The sequence below is a fragment of the Labeo rohita genome, chromosome 24 (assembly GCF_022985175.1).
Source record: "Labeo rohita strain BAU-BD-2019 chromosome 24, IGBB_LRoh.1.0, whole genome shotgun sequence".
In the NCBI taxonomy this organism is placed as follows: Eukaryota; Metazoa; Chordata; class Actinopteri; order Cypriniformes; family Cyprinidae; genus Labeo; species Labeo rohita.
The window spans coordinates 6072531-6097431 of NC_066892.1; the positions used below are offsets into that span (position 1 = coordinate 6072531).

General features: G+C 37.1%; 1 protein-coding gene across 1 annotated transcript in view; it reads right to left on the bottom strand.

Moving 5' to 3' along the window:
- Positions 1 to 24901, bottom strand: part of yme1l1a (YME1-like 1a) — a 416634-nt gene that overhangs the window by 67369 nt on the left and 324364 nt on the right. The gene's annotated exons all lie outside the window — the stretch shown is intronic.

The following is a 24901-nucleotide window of genomic DNA, read 5'->3' on the forward strand; positions in this document are numbered from 1 at the left end:
AATCAGAATGTATTTGATGTTTAATATACAGCTGTGTGCAGTGGGATTTTGGGCCGTTGAGATTTCATTGTGGGCGAGGAGTAGGCCACAAGGATAAAAAACAAGCAATGAGTAAACTTTGGTAAATGTGAATATGTTTTAGTTTGTTTTGAGCTAATGAAACAAGATTTATGGTTTGTTGTTGGATTTCATTGCTTACTGCTTATTGTAATTGAGGCTTGTCATAACACCTAGGCATGTACAGAATTTATTTATTTATTGTTTAATTTAGCACATTGGTTTATTCGTTATTATTTGGATAGCAAACTATTTTTGTGTTTTTCCAATCCAATGTACTACTTTTCTATTGTTTTCCTATGTAATCACGTTAGACGGACACGCATGACCATTGTGTTTTTGCACAATGCAAAGGCACAATGGTCACTGCAACTTTTTATCTTACAGTTCTGACTTTTTAAAGAGATTTAAACTTCTGTTCTTCAATTCTGAGAAATAAAGTCACAATTCTGAGAAATACAGTCAGAATATATGAACTCGTTTATATCTCGCAATTCTGATTTTATAACAGAATTGCAATTTATTAAGTGAGAATTGTTAGATATAAAATATCAGTCTATTTTTCCCCTTGAAGCTGGATTTTTTAACTCGCAGTTGCGAGTTTACGTTCCACATTCCACAGTGTGAGGAAAAAAAAAATCAGAATTGTGATTTTTATTTTGACATTTTTCTCAAAATTGCAAGTTTAAGTCTCGCAATTCTGACTTTACCTCACAATTTCGAGTTTATATCACGCAATTCTGAAACAAGAAAGTCAGAATTGCGATATATAAACTTTATATCTCGTAATTCTGACTTTATAACACAAAATTGTGAGTTATTAAGTGAGAACTGTGAGATTTAAACTCGAAATTCTAAGAAAATATTAATCTTTTTTCGCCCTCGGAATTGGACCCTATAACTCATAATTGTAAGTTTTATCTCACAATTCTGACCTTATAACTCACAATGTGGATTTATATCTAAATTCTGAGAAAATATAAAAAATACAAAAAGGTAATTGCAACTTTTTATCTTACAATTCTGACTTTTTTCCTCAGTGTTTTTTCATTGTGTTTACATCTTGCAGTTTTTACTTTTTTCTCAGAATTGTGAGATATAAACATACAAATTTTGAGTTATAAAGTAAAAAATGCAAGATTTAAACCTCCAATTCTGAGAAAAAAATTCTGAATTGTGACATTATTTTGCAGAATTGTGACTTTATATCTCACAATTATGCCTTTTTTTCTCAATTGCAAATTTAAATCTTGCAATTCTGACTTTATAACTCAATATCTTTTTCCCCTCAGAATTGGACTGAGAAAAAAAGTCAGAATTGCCAGTTTTAAAATTTTGACTTTTTAACTCGCAACTGTGGGTTTATATTTCAATTCTGAGAAGAAAAAAGAATTGAATTGCGAGATATCACACAATTCTGAGAAAAGGCCAGAACTGTAAGATAAAATATTGCAATACCTTTTTTTTTTTTTTAATTTCTTCTTCAGTGGGCTTCCATAGGCTACAGATATGTTGAAAGTGAATGACATGCATTGTAGATCAACCTGATAGATTTAAAATTCTTGCTTTAAAAAGTCAAACTTCTGATCTAATGAATAGCGTGAGGCCGGTGAGAGTTTCAGATGAGGGTGATCTTACCTTGAGCGCTGGAGTCTAATGCAGCGGTTAGGGCATAAGGCTAAGACATGCATTATTAAACACAGAAGAACCTGATCAAACGAAACCTTATCCACAGCTAATCCCGGGCCTGTGAGGCAACACAGTTCATTTCAAACCAGAACAGACAGACCACGTTATTAATTAACTCACAGCACCGCTGGGTGTTTTGCGCTGTTTATTAGCCCGACTGACGCCCGTAGTGGTGCGGCAAACCTACCGCGCATGTCGTCATCTCTCTGGCGAACGTAGGTGCCTTGCTGCTTCTTCACATGTTACTGGCAGCTGAAGGGAGGAAATCCACATGAATCTCAGCAGGATGATGAAAGGACTTTTGAGTGTTTGATTCAGGTCTGAATTTACTGGCCGATGCCCTGTAGTGTTTCTCAGGTGACTGAAATAACATTTATATCTCAAAGTGTCAATCCTATTCAAAGTGTGAAATCCCATTTTTTCAGGCAGGATGGAGCTTTCTGTGTTACTTTTTAATGTTTCACGAAAGATCCCAATCCGGGCATGAACTCAGACATCTCTGTAGAGGAAAATCTTTTAGATTTTATATCACAGTGGACCAGCCTCATAAAAACTGTGTTAATACTTATAACACTGCTTCAGCCTTATGAGAATTTAACAGCATTACAGGGAATAATGGCATTTTGGGATTGCTTTCATTGCTGATATTTTTTCCTTATAGCAGTATTGATTATAGTAAGAGAGGCGAGTTGTTTCCCAGGTGCTCTGAAATTACCAAGCGGACCGGACCGGATTTATTTTTTCATTACGCAAGGGCGCAATTTCAGGACTCTCAGCCACATCTGGTTTGTTTTTTGCTTATTTGCAGTGTTGGGGAAGCTATGAAACTCTAACTTGTTAAGTTGGAAGCTTAGACTAAACTACAGCCAAGCTCCACCAATAATAGCTACAATACTACAAACTACGAACTACATTCAAAGCTGTTTAAGTTTACAGTATCTTTTTAAATACACTTGTAAAAATATTTTTTTTCGAAGATGATTGTGTACTTTGTTTCCTTTTTAGAAAAATGAACATTTTTATAGCTGAAATTGCATACATTAATAACCATGAAAACTAAACCCATTAAATGCATTTATATGCCAAATGTACATTCAAAATGCAAATACAAATATATATATATAAATAATATATATATAATAAGTAGATAAATAAAAATACAAAAATCTATTTCACATTACTTTAGGAAAAGGTAACCTACAACCTAAAACGAAGGCATAAATCAAGAGATTGAGGGATTTAGATGTAGGCCTATTTACACACTATTTAATTCAGCTCAGAGGGACATGAATGCGTTTAACTTGCAGTTACAAATGCATAAGTAATATTTTGTTATTTTAAACAAAATATTAAATACTGATATTTACATGTATTTTTAAAATAAAGATAATTTAAATGTGAAATTAAAACTGCCAGAAGGTGGCAGTAAGTCAGTGTTAAGTAAGTGAGTCATTTAACGAGTGATTCATTCAAGAACGAAACACTGCCATGTTGCGCAAAGACATAAAACAGCACTGTGGCTGTGTTTGGAATGGTTATTTGTTGGCGAAATAGAGCAAAAACAGGTAATATGCTGTCTAAAAGTCTCTTAATATTAACTTCTGGTTTATTGATGAACTGTTGCATGAAATCAGTATCACATTTGTAATCATACTGAGGCACTCAGCATTAAAGGGTCATCGGATGCCTATTTTCCACAAGTTGATATGATTCTTTAGGGTCTTAATGAAAAGTCTATAATATACTTTAGTTTAAAATTCTCAATGGTTGTGTAAAACAACACCCTTTTTACCTTGCCAAAATGAGCTCTGCAAAAATCATCTCATTCTGGTCGAGGCTGCTTTAAATGCAAATGAGCTCTGCTGGCCCCGCCCCTCTCTTCTCTCTGTGGAGTGACGAGCCTGTTTACTTTAGCCGTGTTTAGCCACTAAACTTGCTAACTAGCACATTATTAGGAAAGGCAATCGCAAAGATTCATAAAAAACCCTTATACTCACTTCTGCTGTAAGTGAAGCTGGATCACGAATGATTTGTGCGAACAGAGACAGATATATGTAGATCGGGAGGCGCATTCTCTTCACAAACAAACGTAATCTACTACATCTTCAGCGGCTCAGATGTCAGGAGTAAATGACGACCACTATGTTCATTATTACATCCAGCAACACAACACCTCAATCGCTCAATCGGAGATATTCTTGTCTAACTTACATCCCTGCTCCGGCATGAAAACAAAGAGGGCGGACTGTTACAGCTGATCTGAGGTAAGACGCTCATGTCAACCAACTATCGTGTGAGCGGCCTCTGTGGGTGTGACGCAACAACGACAGGAGAAATGCTCGATTTGAAAAAGGGAATATTATTTTTACAGATTAACTAAAAACCACTGCATGGATTTTTATCATTATAGGATAGATTTGTACATACACTGCCAACACACATTAATGTTCAAACAACATGTAAAAGTGAACTTAGCATCCGATGACCCCTTTAAACTAATAAATTAAAACCATTAAAATGAAAATAATTTGCCTCTGATTTTTTTGGTATTTGAGTTACTCGGGTTACTCGAGGAATCATTTCAGCCCTAATTGCTGAGTAGCCCACACACCCTAAGTGACATAATTTCAAAGTTATTAAATTCTTATGAAAGATTACAAAGAAAAACATTTTGCACTAATGATTTGTTTACATTTATGAATTAATAAAGCAGAATTTCAATTATTCCCTGCAGCATTCTGCTTGTACTCACTCCAGACTGGATTCTGGCATTACTGTATCTGTGCATCACTGGTTTTTGATGTTGATACGGGCCTGGAATTATTCATTTAAGAGGACAAAAAACATTGACTCGCGAGTGTAACTGTTGAGATTGTTCATCCGGTCGCTCAGTCACAGGCGCTGAGCAATATCAAGGCCCGGCGTACTGAATTCATCATCTTTCAATTGGTAGTCAGGAGGCTCCCTGTCATAGTGATTTGTTAAAAGCAGTTCCTGCAAGAATGAACGGATGCTTCAGGAAATCAGAGCGTGAGGCTGGAATACACGCCCCATAAGCCCGCAGCTATCAGGACCATCTCTGTTATCATTCAACACCTCGGTTTTTTATTATTTTAAAGAGGGTTGTGTTTGTACCGAGCGGCGAAAACCAGGCAGTGCCGTTTTTCGCATTTATTAGGACGTGATAGATCTTCCCCCTTGTTCTTGGAGGAAACTTTCGCTCGTAGCTTGATTTAAAGACAGCGAAGGAAGTTCCACACAAGCCGTTTTATCGGTCCTGCTGCCCTGATTGATGTGAAGATGTAAAGCGATGGTTCTGGTGGGTTGCAAGTCTCTTTTGGATAGGGCTGCAAGCAGCTGATTCATTTGAGTCATCGCTCAAAAAGTCTCCCAGAAGACCCTGCTTGCATGATTATTTTGATAAAAACGGCTATTTATAACTGCTTGTTTCCGTATGTCACAGTTTTACTTCCAAACAAAGTAATTTGAACTTGTTTTGCAGTCTGAATCCTTTAAAACAACCAGTGTTAAATCACTGCTTCAGTATTGTTTGGATAAAAGGCTGGTAAAGTTATAATAGTATGGTTCATGTTAAAAAATTGTACGTGTCAGTGCACTTGATGAAACAGAATAATAGCCTTTAGATATGTCAAATACAACCACCAGAAGCTTTGTGTTTGAACTTTTGAAACTGAAATCAGTCATTTGAAAAGCCAATTTAATGACTCAAAAGTGTCGCCCAAATATTCTCTTATGCCTCGTAAGCATATGTTTGCCAAAAATTATATTGTGGAGTTTTGGATTCTGGTTATTGGTATCTCTGCTCACCGCCTGTATTAAAAGTTTAATTATATTAGAACTGCAACTTGCAACTGAATTTTGGAGATTGTTTGTGTTGGTGTTGTTAGAGGCGCTGCATTCATGCATTACTGAGCATTTTCTTATTACTCCATGCATGGCAATTACTGTCACCCGTGTGCTATTTGTTATTAAAACAATGGTCGCGAGCCAAATTAAAAAGTTGTACTTGATGAAAATGCGGCTGTTATGAATATAGAGTGAAATGGGGAAAGAGTAGTTTCGGCTAGTAAAGTGAATTGTCTTTGTTAAGCTGATAACGCGCCTGTCATTGTGAACATGTGAGTAGAATTCATTCTGCTGAGACAGAAGTCTGAATAGGAAGAGTTTAATGCAGAAACTTTATGAGGCCTTGGAAATAAAATGTCTGATTTAAGCTTTTGTCTCTTTTCATTTCAGTAATTCATCCATAAAATGTAATGGCAACCTTTGAAGTTTTACGTCCGCTTTATTGGCGGCCACTTACAGATGTCAGTTTTTATTTTTTTAAACCGGCAGGTCTGAGAAAACAGACGTTAGTCTAGCCAATTAGACATATCTCACTGATTCTTCAGATATGGGTCGAAATGCTGTCACAGCTTTACCTGCCAAAAATAGCATAATTTCCAGTCTGAAATGATTCAGTGATCATGTTCCTAACACAAATATGCCGTTTTATTTTTCTCTTTATTTTAAAGTAGACATAACAGCCAGAAATATATATTTGCTGGATAGATGATACATGGTCATATAACATATATGCACTTAATTTTTTCTGTGTCACAAACATGATGTGTATTAACTCCATCACACAAACTGTAACTAGAACCATCTAAAAATCCCCTAAAATTCAAGTATATTTTATAAGTAGCTAGTACCAAAGGAAAACTTTTAAACATTTAATTTAATATATGTACGTTGGCAAATTTTGATGATCTTTTAGCTGGAAATACTGTGAGATTATCTCTTTTAGAGCTGGCAAACAGTTTGTAAACATGGAGTATTCTCAATTAATTATTTCAATTAATTCAATTAAGTTGAACAAAAGATTTTGCGGAATTCAGTCATAAATATGGCATTTACTATAAAATACAGAATGTCATGGAATTTGGCAAATTTTGGATGAATAAATCAAAAGTAGGTCAGTACACTTAAATTAGAACATGATATGGACTAGTGTCTGTGTATTACGGTTCTGTCTGTTTGTTTTCTTGGTTTCTCCCATTGTCTCCCCCCGTCGATCTGTCTGATTTGGTTTAGTCCTTGTTAGCGTCATCTGGTTCACCTGTCTTTGTAATTAGCACACCCTTTATAAATCTGTCTTTGTCATTAGTTCCTTGTCTGTCTTTATTGTTGGTTTATTGTTTCTACGTGTGTGGATATTCCTGCCTGTTCCTGCTTGTGCTACCTGAAGATTATATTAAATATTGTTGCTTGTTATCTCGTCTCTCGTCTCGTTCCGTCCAGCACGCAGCGACTACGTAACAGAAAAGACCGACCGACTACAGTTTACCCGGCGTTATTCCCCTACGTTTATTTTTCGTCCTTTTTCTCAGTGTTTTGTTTTTGATTTATTATCATGGATCCTGCCGTTAAGATCATTATCCTGGAGCAGGGGAATCGCTCTCTTGAGGACCACACCAGAGACTTTGTGCACCTCGTGCCACACACACACTACCCGGACAGCTGCTTGTGCACGTTCTATCGTGTGGGACTGAACACCACCATCAAGGCGCAGCTGTCCGGGGAGGGTCCTCGAGAGAGCATCGCCGATTACATCGAGTGGGTGCTGGTGTCCTGTGGATCGTCATGGACTGTCGACATCGTCGAGAAGGACGTCAGCCCCACTCAAGACCCAGAGCCCAGCCAACCATCACCCCGACACGCGGAGTATGAGCCCGAGCCCACCGCAGATGAAGAGCCAGAGCCAAGAGCGACAGAGCCAGAGCCTGACACGTCTGACCAGGTGCGAGAGCCGGACACTACTTCCGCGAAGGTGGAGTGCTGCGTGGAGCAAGAGAGGGCTATGGAGAGCCCTGCCCACTGCACCACTGCTGGGGGTGAGCTTGAGCAAGACTCTGGGGATTTAATAGACTTCTTTACTGAATTATCTACCTGTTATGATCATCCTGTCTGCCTGGAATTCCCACCCACCCACCCACCCTCTTCTGTCTACATCCATGTCTGTCCGGCCACCGCTGTCCCCTGACAGCCCCTCTGCTCACCCTCAGCCCACCACCTGTGCAGTGGGCTCGCCGCGGGTCTGCCAGCTTCCATCGGCGTCATGGCTGGAGGATCCCTCAGCTCCGCCTCCAGCCTCAGAGTCCAGAACTCCGCCTCGGCCCTCCGACCCTGCGGCTCCACCACGGCTCTCAGCTCCCTCGTCTCCACCGTCGCCCGTCGGTCCACCAGCTTCACCGGGCTCCCTCGTCCCTCCGGCTCCGCCTTGGTCGGTCGTCGTCCCGCCATCGCCTCGGGACTCCACTCCTCCGGCTTTGCCTCGTCGCTCCATCCCACCGGCTCTGTTGGGCTTCTCCCTCCTTCCGGCACAGCCTCCATCCTCTGTCGCTCCGGCTCCGCCGCGGACCTCCGGATCTCCACCTACGCCTCGGTTGCCAGAGCCTAGGGCTTCGCCTTGGCCCTCCGGATCCTCGGTGTCACCCAGGATCTTCGGCTCTTCGTCTCCGCCTCGGGCTCCTCCGCCAGCTGCTCCGCCTCTGTCGGTCGGCCCCATGGAGTCGTCAGCCCTTCTTCCACCATGGCTCCTCCCTCCATCGGCTCCACCGTGGGTCATCATGGCTCCTTTCTGGGTCATACTAGGTTCCTCCTGCTCTGGGTCCCTCCTGTTTCCTCCCTGGCTCCTCCCACCTTCGTCGCCCCCTTGGACTCTGTTGACTCTGGTTTTTGTCCCCCTTCCGGGGTTCCGTCCTCCGCCGAAGCCTCCTCCCCCATGGACTCTGGTTTTTCTGTTCTTTTTTTTCGCCTCCTAATCTGTTTTGTTTTCTACGGCGCGAGGACGCACCTATTCGGAGGGGGGGCGTAATGTTACGGTTCTGTCTGTTTGTTTTCTTGGTTTCTCCCATTGTCTCCCCCCGTCGATCTGTCTGATTTGGTTTAGTCCTTGTTAGCGTCATCTGGTTCACCTGTCTTTGTAATTAGCACACCCTTTATAAATCTGTCTTTGTCATTAGTTCCTTGTCGGTCTTTATTGTTGGTTTATTGTTTCTACGTGTGTGGATATTCCTGCCTGTTCCTGCTTGTGCTACCTGAAGATTATATTAAATATTGTTGCTTGTTATCTCGTCTCTCGTCTCGTTCCGTCCAGCACGCAGCGACTACGTAACACTGTGAATATTAAAGTGCAGAAATACTATTTCAGTGTGAATCCTGCATAAAAACATTATTTTTAAAGGAATTATTTCTAATATTTCATAAAATAAATAAGTACATAAATAACAATAAATTAATTTATTCATTTAATGATATTAAAATAAATACATAAATAAATAAAAAATAAATATTTTGTTTGATGCTTTTGTTTATTAACATTTAATGAAACCATTAAAATGGAATCCAGAAAATTAATGGAAAGCACAGAATTTGGTAAAAATTAAACCGAATTTGAGAAAAAATCATTTTTGATAAACTTTTAATAAATTTCTGGTAATTTGTGTAAGTTTCATGATTTCAATTAATTTGACGTGCTTCTTGTTTTTAATATTTTTTAATGTAACCATTAAAACTGAGTCTAGTAAAAAAAACTGAATGCTCTGGGATGCACGTCCACGGGTCGTTCATGAACGTTTCGTTCATTTTGAATGAATCTTTAATGTGACTCGGGAAGAACAAGTCGTCTCATGGAGTGATTCATTCAGTCGCGCATGCGCAACATCCTATTCGGTTCTGTACTGAAATTAGTTCTCCTGTTTCGAGTCTTCTGGTTTGTCGAGTCTTTTATTCATCTTAAGGGGCTGTCACGTGATGCTGACTTTGCTAAAATGAACTAAATGATGAAATGACTCGAAAAAAGATTTGTTCATTTTGCTGAACGACACTCAAAGGTCAGAGTGGGTAAGATGATCCGAACTTCTCATCACTACTACGAATCATGTCTAAGTTCATCGTCTGTACACCGGTTTAAAAAGGTAGAGTATGTTGAAAAACTCCATGTTATTTTCTGCTACAACTTCAGAATCATCCGACATCGTTGTACCTTTTTGTTTGTAAACAGCGTTGGACTTGCACTTTCTTAGTCTTTGCGTGTTTGCTTTGTAAACACTGGCTCTGTGGTTCCGCCTACGTTCTGCATGACCTTTCAACATGATTCAATAGTACGTAAACGTGCATCCCAGAGCCTGTGCTACACGAGCTTTTGTGCTAGAAAAGTATACAAATTTTTATTGTACGAAAAAAAATTGGGATTGTTGTGGGATTGTTTAGAGTCCTTTGAAGCTGCATTTAAACTACATTTTAGAAGTTCAAAATTGGGGCACCAATGAAGTCCATTATATGGAGAAAAATCCTGAAATGCTTTCCTCAAAAAACTATTTCTTCATGACTGCAGACAGAACGACATGAACATCTTGGATGACGAGGGGGTGAGTAAATTGTTTGTGAATTGTTGTTCTGGAAATGGAGTTTTCCTTTAATAGATAAATATTTTCTAAATTCTTCCAAATCAGGTTTTGAGTCTCAGACTCGCACTGTATATCTGGTTGTTTATGACATTTTAACACGCACACACATTCACATACGTGCACATTCCCCTGCAGGAAAGAATGTCGCTCTTCGAAACAGCTTTGGGTGTGAACTAAAGACACTGGACGCTGGTTGTCATCCTAGCACACACACACACACCTGCGCCCAAATCTTTCCAGATGGAGGGATTTCTGACTGGTAGGATGAAATTAATTAGGGAGTGGGGGGAAATAAGCTGATCTTGTTGGCTTTGGGATTTGGCTTTTGACAACAGGGTGTAATTGTTCAAGGTGCGGAGCTTTGGCTCCTGATGTGTGCTGGACAGGTGTGGGAGAGATAAGGCACGCGTCTCGTGGCGTGATGAGGGCGCCGGTGAGAAATAAATCCAGCTCATTGCTCACCGGAGGATGAATTTAGGGGTGGAGGACGGGTCTTAAAGTCAGGGGCAGCAGGGCGAAGCCAGCGCCGTATCAGAGGCGCAAAGACACAGAGATTGGGGACTGGCCGATATTTGACGCTTTCTTGAATCCATCTGCTATAAGTGCGTTACCTATATAGCGAATATAAGAAGAAAGCAGCTTATCTAGTATCATCAGCAGAACAGCTAGAGTGAAAGATCAAGAAATGTGATTTTGAGACACACAAGCAGAAGGCAGATTGACTGCATTTCTTTCCAATGTAAAAGTTATAAAATCAGTAGCTGTTACACTGCGTTTGGAATCGCATGTGCTAAAAGACTGAAAATATTCCTCAAAAATTGACCCAAGTCACCTAACAGAGTTGTCTAAAACACACTTTTCAAATCAGACGGTGCTGCTGATCTGAAGAGTTTGAGCTCCCAGCATGCATCGCAGCATGAATAAATGATGTGGTTTCTGTAATAGGATTATTCTTTTTGCACTTCGCAGACTTATTTATGATTCTGTTGTTTTGTTTTTGTCATCACTGATGTTATTTGTTGTGTGGTGAAATTTTAACTTGATGTTTGTTGGTTTGAGGTTTGAGTGTTGAGATTCATATGCATCTGTATAAATGGTTGCATATAATATTTTAGCTTTGCAAAATGTTTTCTTTTGTAGAGGCAAAGCTTGCAGAGCTCACTTCATATTAAATGTTTAATGCATGAATGAATGAATTTGAATGCATAATCGCAACTGAAATATAAATCTTAACATTCCCTTTTGCTTCAAAACAATTTGATTTTTGGGGAGCAAGAATCTTTTGTGGCTCTGATGTGAATTTTAGCTAAAAAAAATGTTTTACATTTAGCAACATAAGGGGAAAAAGGTATGACTACTTTCTTATATTTGCTAATGCATTTACGCAAGATGAAGAAACCATCAAAAAATGTCTAAAAATCTCAAAAGGTTGTTGAGAGGCCTCAAAATATTGTTCTGCTCAAACACAGAGTTCATAGTTGTTTTTTGTGGTTGTAAATGTCTCTAATATTCCCTGAATACCCTGAAACTGTGGTCGTATACACTACCAGTCAAAAGATTTTTAGATTTTTTTGCTCACAAAGCCTGCATTTATTTGATCCAAAGTACAGTAAAAATCTGAAATATTTTTACTATTTAAAATAACTGTTATCCATTGGAATATATTTTAAAATTTAATTTATTCCTGTGATTTCAAAGCTGAATTTTTAGCATCATTACTCCAGTCACATGATCTGAAATAGAAATCTTTTGTATTATTATAAATGTATTTACCATGACTTTTGATGAATTTTTAAGCATCCTTGCTAAATAAAAGTATAATTTTTTTATTAATTAAAAAAATATATAAAGCTTTTTATTTCAGATAAATGCTGATCTTTGGATCTTTCTATTGTGTTTTAATAATTATATAATGTTTCTTGAACAGCAAATCAGCATATTAGAATGATTTCTGAAGGATCATGTGACACTGAAGACTGGAGTAATGATGCTGAAAATTAAGCTTTGATCACAGGAATAAATTACAATTTAAAATATATTAAAATAGAAAGCAGTTACTTTAAATAGTAAAAATATTTCACAATATTACTGCCTTTGCAGGCTTGGTGAGCAGAAGAGACTTTAAAAAACATTACAAATCTTTCTGTTCAAAAACTTTTGACTGGTAGTGTATGTTTTTTTCAATTATATTCTATAACATGATTTCAGTGAGGAAGTCTGTCCATCTGTTTTGTAGTCAACAGGCACAAACAGTTGAAATGAGGCAATTTTGCACAAATGGAAGTGCTATTAAAGTTGAATTCGCATCTTTAATAGAAAAGTAAAAAAGACGAGGAACACACAGCGGGTTGCGCTCAAGTGTGAAATAATTCCCATTTTCAGTGAGAAAAAAGCTGAAAAATGAAAAAGTTTGCTTTTAGAAAATATTAAAATATATATATTTTCACTTCATGACAAATTATAATAGGGTTAAGAGGGGTCTTAAATATTTTTATAATGAAGTGGGATCCTATAACAATAGCAGGTGATGAATTAAGTAACTAATGTGTTATCCACACTCATTTCCTGTTTGTACTAAGAGATGTATGAGAAAAATGTGCCTTTTTTCACACTTCACATGCTGTTTACTCACATACCTCTTATTTTCCATCTCTTTTTACCCTGAGGTTTACTTATAATTCATAAACTTTAATAATTTATAACTGTCCATAATCCATAATAATGCTTCCTCCAGTGAAAAAGGCTATATCCTGTTATCTTCTCACATCAAAATCCACTGACATATTTGTTAGGAACTGTTATGGACTGTTTTGCTTGTGTGATGTCTTTTCAATAGAGAAAGCACACTCTTATTTTAGCAAAAAGTTATGGTTGCAAGTTAAAAATGTCTTAATGGTGGTTTTGTTTTTAAAAAAACATGCAGCTTTTCACTTTGCAAGACGTTAATTGATGGACTGGAGTGGTGTGGATTACTTGTGGATTATTGTGATGTTTTTATCAGCTGTTCGGACTTTCTGACGGCACCCATTCACTGCAGAGCATCCATTGGTGAGCAAGTGATGTAATGTTAAATTTCTCCAAATCTGTTTTGATGAAGAAACAAACTCATCTACATCTTGGATGGCCTGAGGATGCAAATTTTCACTATTAGGTAGCGTTTTAATGCCACATTTCATTATAGTTAGTTATCTGAAGTTAAAATGTCCTTAACGTTTCACGCTTTTCTCCCAGACTTTCTCCCACCTCTGTTCAAAAATAACCAATGGATTTCATTATCATTACTGCTGCCTTTTAAATGACATCTAATTGGGCTTTTCATTGAAGTGGAGGTTGATTGATCTCCACAGGTCGGATGTCTGACCTCAAGCTCTGTTCCTTTGGTCATTTTCAAGTAAAAGGTGGAAGAAGTTCTGAGCTCAGCCATCCATCCTACTTCCTCAATTACTTCCTATCGACTAGGTGGGCCAAGCTGCCAATTAGGCGTCATTGATGTGTAAACACGGGTGTAATGTGCTAATGTTTTCATGTGTCGGCCAAAGTTCAGACAGTTTGGAATGAGTTGTTTTTGCAGTTTAGTTTCAATAATGGTATTTTTTTAGGGATGCAATGATATTAATATTGTGATATCGCAATAGCAAAATCTTGATGTGTAGTTTTTAAAATACAGTGGGTACGGAAAGTATTCAGACCCCCTTGAATTTTTCACTCTGTTATATTGCAGCCATTTGCTAAAATCATTTAAGTTCATTTTTTTCCTCATTAATGTACACACAGCACCCCATATTGACAGAAAAACACAGAATTGTTGACATTTTTGCAGATTTATTAAAAAAGAAAAACTGAAATATCACATGGTCCTAAGTATTCAGACCCTTTGCTCAGTATTTAGTAGAAGCACCCTTTTGATCTAATACAGCCATGAGTCTTTTTGGGAAAGATGCAACAAGTTTTTCACACCTGGATTTGGGGATCCTCTGCCATTCCTCCTTGCAGATCCTCTCCAGTTCTGTCAGGTTGGATGTAAACGTTGGTGGACAGCCATTTTTAGGTCTCTCCAGAGATGCTCAATTGGGTTTAAGTCAGGGCTCTGGCTGGGCCGTTCAAGAACTGTCACGGAGTTGTTGTGAAGCCACTCCTTTACTCCGTTATTTCAGCTGTGTGCTTAGGGTCACTGTCTTGTTGGAAGGAAAACCTTCGGCCCAGTCTGAGGTCCTGAGCACTCTGGAGAAGGTTTTCGTCCAGGATATCCCTGTACTTGGCCGCATTCATCTTTCCCTCGATTGCAACCAGTCGTCCTGTCCCTGCAGCTGAAAAACACCCCCACAGCATGATGCTGCCACCACCATGCTTCACTGTTGGGACTGTATTGGACAGGTGATGAGCAGTGCCTGGTTTTCTCCACACATACCGCTTAGAATTAGAGCCAATAAGTTCTATCTTGGTCTCATCAGACCAGAGAATCTTATTTCTCACCATCTTGGAGTCCTTCAGGTGTTTTTTTTAGCAAACTCCATGTGGGCTTTCATGTGTCTTGCACTGAGCAGAGGCTTCCGTCGGGCCACTCTGCCATAAAGCCCCGACTGGTGGAGGGCTGCAGTGATGGTTGACTTTCTACAACTTTCTCCCATCTCCCGACTGCATCTCTGGAGCTCAGCCACAGTGATCTTTGGGTTCTTCTTTACCTCTCTCACCAAGGCTCTTCTCCCCCGATAGCTCAGTTTTGCCGGACGGCCAGCTCTAGGAAGGGTTCTGGTCGTCCCAAACGTCTTCCATTTAAGGATTATGGAGGCCACTGTGCTCTTAGGGACCTTAAGTGCAGCAGAATTTTTTTTGTAACCTTGGCCAGATCTGTGCCTTGCCACAATTCTGTCTCTGAGCTCTTCAGGCAGTTCCTTTGACCTCATGATTCTCATTTGCTCTGACATGCACTGTGAGCTGTAAGGCCTTATATAGACAGGTGTGTGGCTTTCCTAATCAAGTCCAATCAGTATAATCAAACACAGCTGGACTCAAATGAAGGTGTAGAACTCAAGGATGATCAGAAGAAATGGACAGCACCTAAGTTAAATACATGAGTGTCACAGCAAAGGGTCTGAATACTTACGACCATGTGATATTTCAGTTTTTCTTTTTTAATAAATCTGCAAAAATGTCAACAATTCTGTGTTTTCTGTCAATATGGGGTGCTGTGTGTACATTAATGAGGAAAAAAAATGAACTTAAATGATTTTAGCAAATGGCTGCAATATAACGAAGAGTGAAAAATTTAAGGGGGTCTGAATACTTTCCGTACCCACTGTATATTTAAACTTCTTATTCTAACATAAAAGGTATTTAAAGTTGTGTTTAAACCCATTATGCTTTGGCACAGTATCTGTCAAAAGAACTAAAACCGAAAGCACAATATGGCTCAATCCCTTCATCAAATTTTTGCTGCATGTTTCAAAGCAAAGTGCACATCGTTCAGACGATCAGCTCATGATCATGATATTTTTCATCGGAGCCAAAACTTAGTCAGTATCTCCTAGACTAGTTACTATATCTTTTCTAATTGATCCAGCTTACAGTTTTCGAAAACCAGACTGTCAAAACCACCTAAAATCCCATAGACTTTCATTGAGGGGGTGAAAACTTTTATACAAAGAGACCTGGTGCTTCTAAGCTGTTTATTGCTATAGCAAAGCTTAACAACTCCCTACTTAAAAAAAACAGGTAAAACCAGCCTAAGCTGAATGGCTGGTCTGTCAGGCTGGTTTTAAAGCGGTTTAAAGTGGTTTTGGTTCAGGCTGGTCTTAGCTGGTCATGCTGGGAGACCTGCTAAAAGACCAGCTAAGGTTAAACCAGCTATTTTCAGCATAAAACCAGCTAAGACTAGACAACCAGACTAGGCTGGTTTAGCTGGTTTTTACTGAATCAACTGGTTTTAGCTGGTTTAAACATGTTAATCATGCTACTAACATGCTACTAACATGCTAACAATGTTAGAAACATGCTAGCAACATGCTAGTAACTTGCTAATCATACTAACAACATGCTAGTAACATGGTAATCATGCTAGAAACAACAACATGCTAATAATGCTAACAACAAGCTAGTAATCATGTTAGAAACATGTTAGCGATATGCTAATCATGCTAACAGCATGTTAGTAATAAGCTAATTATGCTAGAAAAATATTAGCAACAAGCTAGTAACTTGCTAATCATGCTAGCAACATTCTAGTAATTTTTCAATCATGGTAACAACACGCTAGTAAATGCTAATCATGCTAGAAACAGGCTAGCAATATGCTAATTATGCTAACAACATGCTAGTAACATGTTAATCATGCTAGCAACATGCTAATAACTTGTCAATCATCTTAGCAACATGCTAGTAACTTGCTAATCATGTAAGTAATATGCTACGGACGTGCTAACCATGTTAGAAACATGCTAGCAAAATGCTAGTAACTTGCTAATCATACTAACAACATGCTAGTAACATGTTAATCATGCTAGCAACATGCTAATAACTTGTCAATCATCTTAGAAACATGCTAGTAACTTGCTAATCATGCTAGTAACATGCTACGGACGTGCTAACCATGTTAGAAACATGCTAGCAACATGCTAGTAACTTGTTAATCATACTAACAACATGCTAATAACATGGTAATCATGCTGGAAACATAAAAACATGCTAATAATGCTAACAACAAACTAGTAGTATGTTAATCATGTTAGAAACATGGTAGCAATATGCTAATCATGCTAGAAAAATGTTAACAACAAGCTAGTAACTTGCTAATCATGATAGCAACATTTCTAGTAATTTTTCAGTCATACTAACAACATACTAGTAACATGCTAATCATGTTAGAAAAAGCTAGCAACATGCTAATTATGCTGGAAACATAACAACGTGCTAATAATGCTAACAACAAGCTAGTAATATGTTAATCATGTTAGAAACATGGTAACAATATGCTAATCATGTGAACAGCTGTTAGTACTGTTAGTAATAAGCTAATCATGCTAGAAAAATGTTAAAAACAAGCTAGTAACTTGCTAATCATGATAGCAACATTTCTAGTAATTTTTCAGTCATGCTAACAACATACTAGTAACATGTTAATCATGTTAGAAACAGGTTAGCAACATGCTAATTATGCTAACATACTAACAACATGCTAGTAACATGCTAACCATGCTAATAACTTGGTAATCATGCTAGGAGCATGCTAGTAACTTGCTAATCATGCTAACAACATGTTAGTAACAGGCTAATCATGTTAGAAACATGCTAACAACAAGCTAATAATGTTAGAAACATGCTACCAACATGCTAATCATGCTAACAACATACTATTAACATGCTAATCATGTTAAAAACATGCTATAAACATGCTAATAACTTGCTAATCATGCTAGAATCATGCTATTAGCTTGCTGATTATGCTAATAAAATGCTAACAACATTGTAATCAGCCTATAAAAATGCAAGCAATACGCTGATCATGCTAAAATATGCTAACAACATGTTAAATTGTGCAGGAATGTGCTCAACTTTCATACTTTTACAATTATTGTCACATCTCTAGTATTTTTGGACTGGGGATTACTGAAACCCGTAAGACCTTCGTTCATCTTCGGAGCACAAATAAAGCTATTTTTGATCAAATCTGAAAGCTTTCTGACGCTGCATAGACAGCAACGCAACTGACACATTCAAGGCCGAAAGATAATAAGGACATTGTTAAAATAGTCCATGTGGCATCAGTGGCTCAACCTTAATCATATGAAGTTACGAGAATACTTTTCGTGTGCAAAGAAAAAAACTATTTGTGTTCTGAAGATGCACAAAGGTCTTGCGGGTTTGGAACTACATGAGGGTGAGTAATTAATGACAGAATTTTCATTTTTGGGTAAACTATTTCTTTAATAGGATTCAAAGATTTCTGCCACTGGCAAGATCTTTCTACAGTAAGAAATAAAACTCTCTACAAATGAATCTCAAAAAGATAACACCATTTCATTCGGTACATTTAATTTAGGGCATTTTATGACATTCATATACTCGAATGACTTAGTCTTGAGTTAATTACCCCTAGAAGTCATGTTCTTTGCTTTTCAAAGTCTATTGTTTTAAATGAAGGCTTTGGGAGTGCGTCATATGCCTTGATATCCTGTTATGGGCTGAATAGGAGCTCTTTCTTGTATTCAACCTGTGATGCGTTCTCATTATAAAATACAATTTGGCTTTGGTGTGCAAAACAGCTTTCAAACCCCTCACAGAAATGTCATTTAGTCACACCACACTGACAATATAGAGCATTTCTGCCATAAAAATCTTCTAATTATCTGCTTTTGTCAGCAGGGGTGCAGAAACTATTAGAAAATGTGTGTGGGGGGCAAAATCATATTTTTCCGACTGCCTTCGAAGTAATGAACGTCCTGAAAAAAATAGCGGTTTTACTTGAAATGCGTTTATTCAGATGGAATGCGAGTTAATCACAAGTCTTGCCGTTCAGCCGTCATCTGAAGTCCCTCAAGTCATGTGATCTTTATTCTAAGCCTGTTTTGATGTTCTGTACATAATCAGTGGATGGCCTGCAGGAAAGCTGAGTGGTGTGGGTAGTTCATCAGCCCACTTGATGTCTGTTGTTTGTCTCCGGTTGTTTGTCTGGGAGTGAAGCTATTAGACAATGACTGCACATTTTATGAGCTCATTTCTGCCCATACTAAACACACATTCGGTTCCCAGGATGCTCTGCGGAGGCAGGCGGGGGAGTCTGCTGTCAGCGGGCACGGAACCGTGATCGGCAGTGAATGATAATTCACATTATGTAAGTTTTGGATTTTTTTTTCTTTTACAGTGGACTGAGCAATGACAAATCTGATTTGACGTATTTTGTGTGTGTGGTAAAATGTGTTAAAAATGCATGAATGCACATTATAATAGTCTGACACATTTGCCAGGTCTATAAACTTGTAATAGATCCCCTCTGCATCCTTTTTACAGTCATTTTAGATGGATAATGTACAGTTTCTGCTTCGATTATTTTAGTAAATTTAAGGGAACTGCTTAAATGTAATCATACTTAATAATACTTATAAGCCTTCATAAGCCTTACTTTTACTGTTCAAAAACTTTTGACTAAAAGATATGCTGATTTGCTGTTCAAAAAACATTTTTTATTATAATTATCAATATTTAAAATAGTTGATGACATTTTATTCAGGATTTTTTGATGAATAGAAAGATTCAAACATCAGAATTTATCTGAAATAAAAACTTTCGTAACATTATACACTATACCATTCAAAACCTTGGAGTCAGTATAATTTTTTATTTAGAAATGAATACTTTTATTTTGCAAGGATGCTTTAAATTGATCGAAAGTGTTGATAAAGACATTCATTATGTATGTTAAAGATGTCTATTTCAGATAAATGCTGTTCTTAACTTTATATTCATCAAAGAAACCTGAAAAAAAAATGATATGCAGCTGTTTTCAACATAATAATAATAATAATAATGTTTTTTTGAGCAGCAAATCATAATATTAGAATGATTTCTGAAAGATCATGTGACTGGACTAATGATGCTAAAAATTCAGCTTTAAAATCACAGGAATAATTATTTTAAAATAAATTAAAATAGAAAACAGTTATTTTAAATAGTAAAAATATTTCAAAATTTTACTGTTTTTTTGCTGTACTTTGGATAAAATAAATGCAGGCTTGGTGAGCAGAAGAGATCTAAAAAAACCACTAAATATTACTGTTCAAAAACTTTTGACTGGTTTTTACAGAATTTTTTTATAGAATATTTTACAGAATATTTTCTCAGTTTACTAAAAGACTTGATTTAAATACAATGCAAATGAATTTAATTACAATTTAATTGGAATCAGTATGTTTTTGTGGGATATGTATTTTAATGTTTTTGAAAGAATTATCTTATGCTCGTTGGGTAAAAAATACAGTAAATTGTTAATCACTATGATAATTTAAAATAACTGTTTTCTATTTGAATATATTTTAAAATGTAATTTATTCCTGTGATGCAAAGCTGAATTTTCAGCATCATTACTCCAGTCTTCAATGTGACATGATTCTTCAGAAATCATTCTAATGTGCTGATTTGCTGTTCAAGAAACCTTATTATCAATGTTAAAAACGCATCATTTTAATGCATCCTTGCTAAATAAAAGTGTGAATTTCTTAAAAAAAAAACCTACTGATTTAAATAATGTGAATTGTAGTGTATATCATACACATTTTTTTCTTTTTAGAGCATCATGCATTGACAAATCGTTCACAGTAAGAACAAAAATGTATGTTTAGAAAGTAATCTGGGTCAATTTAGGTTTAACGCTGATCTTATGATAGAGAGAAAACGAGTGTCTGAAATAGAGCATGTGTGCACCAGAGGGCTACATTTGAATGATATCTTCAGATCAGCCACAACAACGTTCATCATCAACCCCACCTGGGACCAATGGGTCTTATCACCATGGAGATAGATGGATGTGTGGGTGGTGTGATCAGTTTAGTCCTGAACTGCCGAACGGCTGAAGACACAAACAGGTGGTTTAACATCCCGCATTACTGGAGGAACTGTGCCTGACACTGTACTAACAGCCTGTTCCAGCTCCAAATGACGCCTGAAATCTTACAGAAATAGAATCGTAGATAATTAGATCTTCAAGGACCTCTGAAACATTGATCTTATGGTTTGGAGGCCTGCCTCCTTAAGATATCCACACCAAAAAATAATAGCCTCCTGTTTAATATAACAAGCATGCAATCCAGGATGATTTTGTGTAAGGAGATGTGCTTGTTGTCCACTCAAAGAGGGTTTTATTTAGAAAGTAAATATCAAAATGAGATCTTTTGAATTGTCCTAGACATCAACGAGATGAAATAGAAAAAATGTGCTAATCAAATGTTTGTTGCTTATATATTGAGCACTCTACAGGTATAAATACACAGGTATTGATTTAAATTTCAATCAACAGAATGTGGATTCATACACATGGTTTCTCCTCATCTATTGTACTGATTTATTATAGGTTATTTAATATATAACTAATATAAAAACTTTTTATATTAATTCGATCCACTCTCACTGTATGGAAGAGCCCAGTTCAGACATTCTGCTAAACATCGCAATCGGCAACAATATTGCAAGTTGATACAGTCACAGTTATTATTAATAATTATTTTTTTTAAGATTTATTTTTGCCATTTTTATGCCTTTATTTAGACAGAACAGTGTAGGTGGACAGGAAGCGAAGTGGGACAGAGAGAAGGGGGTGGGATTGGGAAAGGTCCACGAGCCGGGATTTGAACTCGGGACGCCAACAGCGCAATGGCACTATATGTCGCCTAACCACAAGGCTATTGGCGACGACATCACTTAATAATCTTATTGTCGTCTCGTCATTGTCTCGTTTTAGTCCTATGACAAAAAATTTTCGGCATAGTTTTTGTTAAAGGAGAACTCCACTTCCAGAACAACAATTTACAAATAATTTACTCACCCCCTTGTCATCCAAAATGTTCATGTCTTTCTGTCTTCAGTCGTAAAGAAATTACGTTTTTTGGGGAAAGCATTTCAGGATTTTTCTCCATATGATGGACTTCTTGGTGCCTCGATTTTGAACTTCCAAAATGTAGTTTAAATGCAGCTTTAAAGGGCTCTAAACGATCTCAGCCGAGGAAGAAGGGTCTTATCTAGTGAAACGATCAATCATTTTTTTCGGACAAAGTAAAATTTGTATACTTTTCAAGTACAAAAGCTTGTGTAGCACAGGCTCTGGGATGCGTGTCCACGATGCTACGAATTAGTGATGGGTCATTTTTGAACGATTCATTCATTTTGAACGATTTGTTCATTTTGAACGAATCTTTTATGTGACTCAGGAAAAACGAGTCGTCTCGGGGAGTGATTTGTTTAGTTGTGCATGCACAACATCCTATTAGGTTCTGTACTGGAATTAGTTCACCTGTTTCGAGTCTCCAGGTTTTCGAGTCATTCATTCATTTTAAGGGGCTGTCACGTGATGCTGATTTTGCTAAAATGAACTAAATGACTCAAAAAGATTTGTTTATTTTGCTGAACGAGACTCAAAGGTCAGAGTCGCCTACATTCTGCGTGACCTTTCGATGTTATTCAATAGTGCGTAGCGTCGTGAACACGCATCCCAGAGCCTGTGCTACACAAGCTTTTGTGCTTAAAAAGTATACAAATTTTTATTTTCCCAAAAAAATGACAGATCGTTTCGCTAGATAAGACCCTTCTTCCTCAGCTGGGATCGTTTAGAGCCCTTTGAAGCTGCATTTAAACTACATTTTGGAAGTTCAAATTTGGGGCACCAATGAGAAAAATCCTGAAATGCTTTCCTCAAAAACCATAAGACGGAAAGACATTAACATCTTGGATGACAAGGGGGTGAGTCAATTATTTGTGAATTGTTGTTCACTCCTTTAACGAAATTAACACTATTGCATCTACTCTCATTGTATCTCTGTTTTTATTTATCACGGAAGAAAGAAAGAAAACAGGTTTGAAATGACATGAGGTTGAGTATGTGATCAATGTCATTTTTAAGGTGAACTGTCCTTTTAAATTAGATGTAATTCATCAGAATGTGTATATTCAGAGAATTTTAGTGTGCAGATCAAACTCTTCCTACTTTGTTTCATACAGAGTCTGTATGACAAAGACCCAGTCCAAATCAAATTTGGGATCTTCTCCAAATGACTGAAGCGACCCATGAGTCTAATTCTGGAAATCCTGACATTTTCAGGTGGACTGAATCCATCAGCGCTCATGGGTAATATGTAGTCGGTGAAATGAGTGTCACCTAAAACGCCCGGCCAGGTCTTTGTTCAAGTGAATTTCCATTTCACCTCTTGTAGATGGTAATAAGTCCCAGTCCGAATGGAGATATGCGTTTTTCTGCTCGTCGGCCCAGCTGAGGGCGGCCGCTCCGTCGGGAAATAACCCAGCGTCGCTCCCAGTGGAAGTAGAGTTTTCAATTTCCTCAGCTTATAGAGATGTATTGGCCAATGAGTGCTCCTTCGTTCCCCTGTTGAGCCTCTGCCAGACTCTAATGCGGACTCTCCTTCAAACTGTCACGCTTATACCTGCATGATAGCAGTGAAACTAATGATTGTATTAGCATAAGTGCTGGTGCAGGAGGTCAGCAGTTACCGTGTAAAGACGTCGGATGCGCGAGGAGAACGCTAGGCTAATGTAGACAAATATGCGCCCGCCGCTTGTCAAGATCCCGTTTATCACAATACGTGCCGTTATGTATCACCGAGAGAAGCGTTCCATATGCTTTCTCTGTTTGGTGCACAGCTTGCAAAAAAGTTAATTTTAGACTTTGCTACACATAATAAATCTTTGTTATTGTAGCCGAAATGTGAGGCATCAGACTTAAATTGGATTTGTAGGGAAATGGAGGGTTTGATGAAACTGTGATAATTCCCGCATTGATCATCTCACTGTCAGTTATAATCCAATTAAAACGGATCGTCTGGATCTAACCTGGTCTCGACGCCGCAATCCTCCTCCTCTCTCGTCCTTTCTCTATAATTAGGGATTAAAGGAAAACTCTAATGAAGGAAAAAGGCTGAGCTGAAGCCTGCTGGACATACAACAGCTCAGTACGTGCAGGGCTAATTTAGAGTTCAGAACAGGAAAAATATAACACGGAAAAAACATTCTACCTTGAGTGTAACTGGTCCTCGTTCATTGCAGAGGATAGAGGTGCGAATCTCATGTGGTAAGTTTTAGATGGACACATTTTTTAAAGTGGAGTTTGTTTTATAGACGCACAAAGACAGATAATTAAAAACATGTTTCACTTTGCAAATGTAAAGAAATAAAAAATATTAAAAATTAATTAAGAAATGAAAAAGAAGAAATAAAATAAATAAAAATTAAGTCTATATAGACATAACTAAAAATGATAAACACATCAAAATTACTATAATTAAAATGAAAACAAAGTATAAAAACTGATTTAAAAAAAAAAAAACTAATATTAACTACAAACTACTCTGCACATAACTGAAAATTACACTTTTCATAAATTAATGTATCTCATAAAAAATAGTAATAAAAAAGTATCTCATATACAAATTAATTACTCTGGTATTGAGGTTTTAAAAATGATAATAATAAAATAAAAATTAATTAAGAAATGAAAAAGAAGAAATAAAATAAATAAAAATTAAGCCTATATAGACATAGATATATAAAAAAAATATACTGTATAAAAACATTGCAAAATTACTGTAACTAATTAAAATGAAAACAGAAAATATAAATAAAATATAAAAATAATAATTATGAAATAAAAAAGTCTATATAGACAACTAAAAATGAAAAAAAAAAATCTATAATTAAAATAAAAACAGAAAATATAAAAACTGATTCAAAATATTAAGTAATATTAGCTACAAACTAGCAAGCACTACTTTGTGCATAACTGAAAATTTAGTATTATACAAACATGGCAAAATTACTGTAACTAATTAAAATGAAAACAGAAAACATAAATAAAATATAAAAATAAAAAAATTATGAAATGAAAAAAGCCTAAAAAAAAAAAAATTAATCATTACCTAATAAACATTAACTAATATTAATAACGAACTAACAAACATTGCTTTGTACAT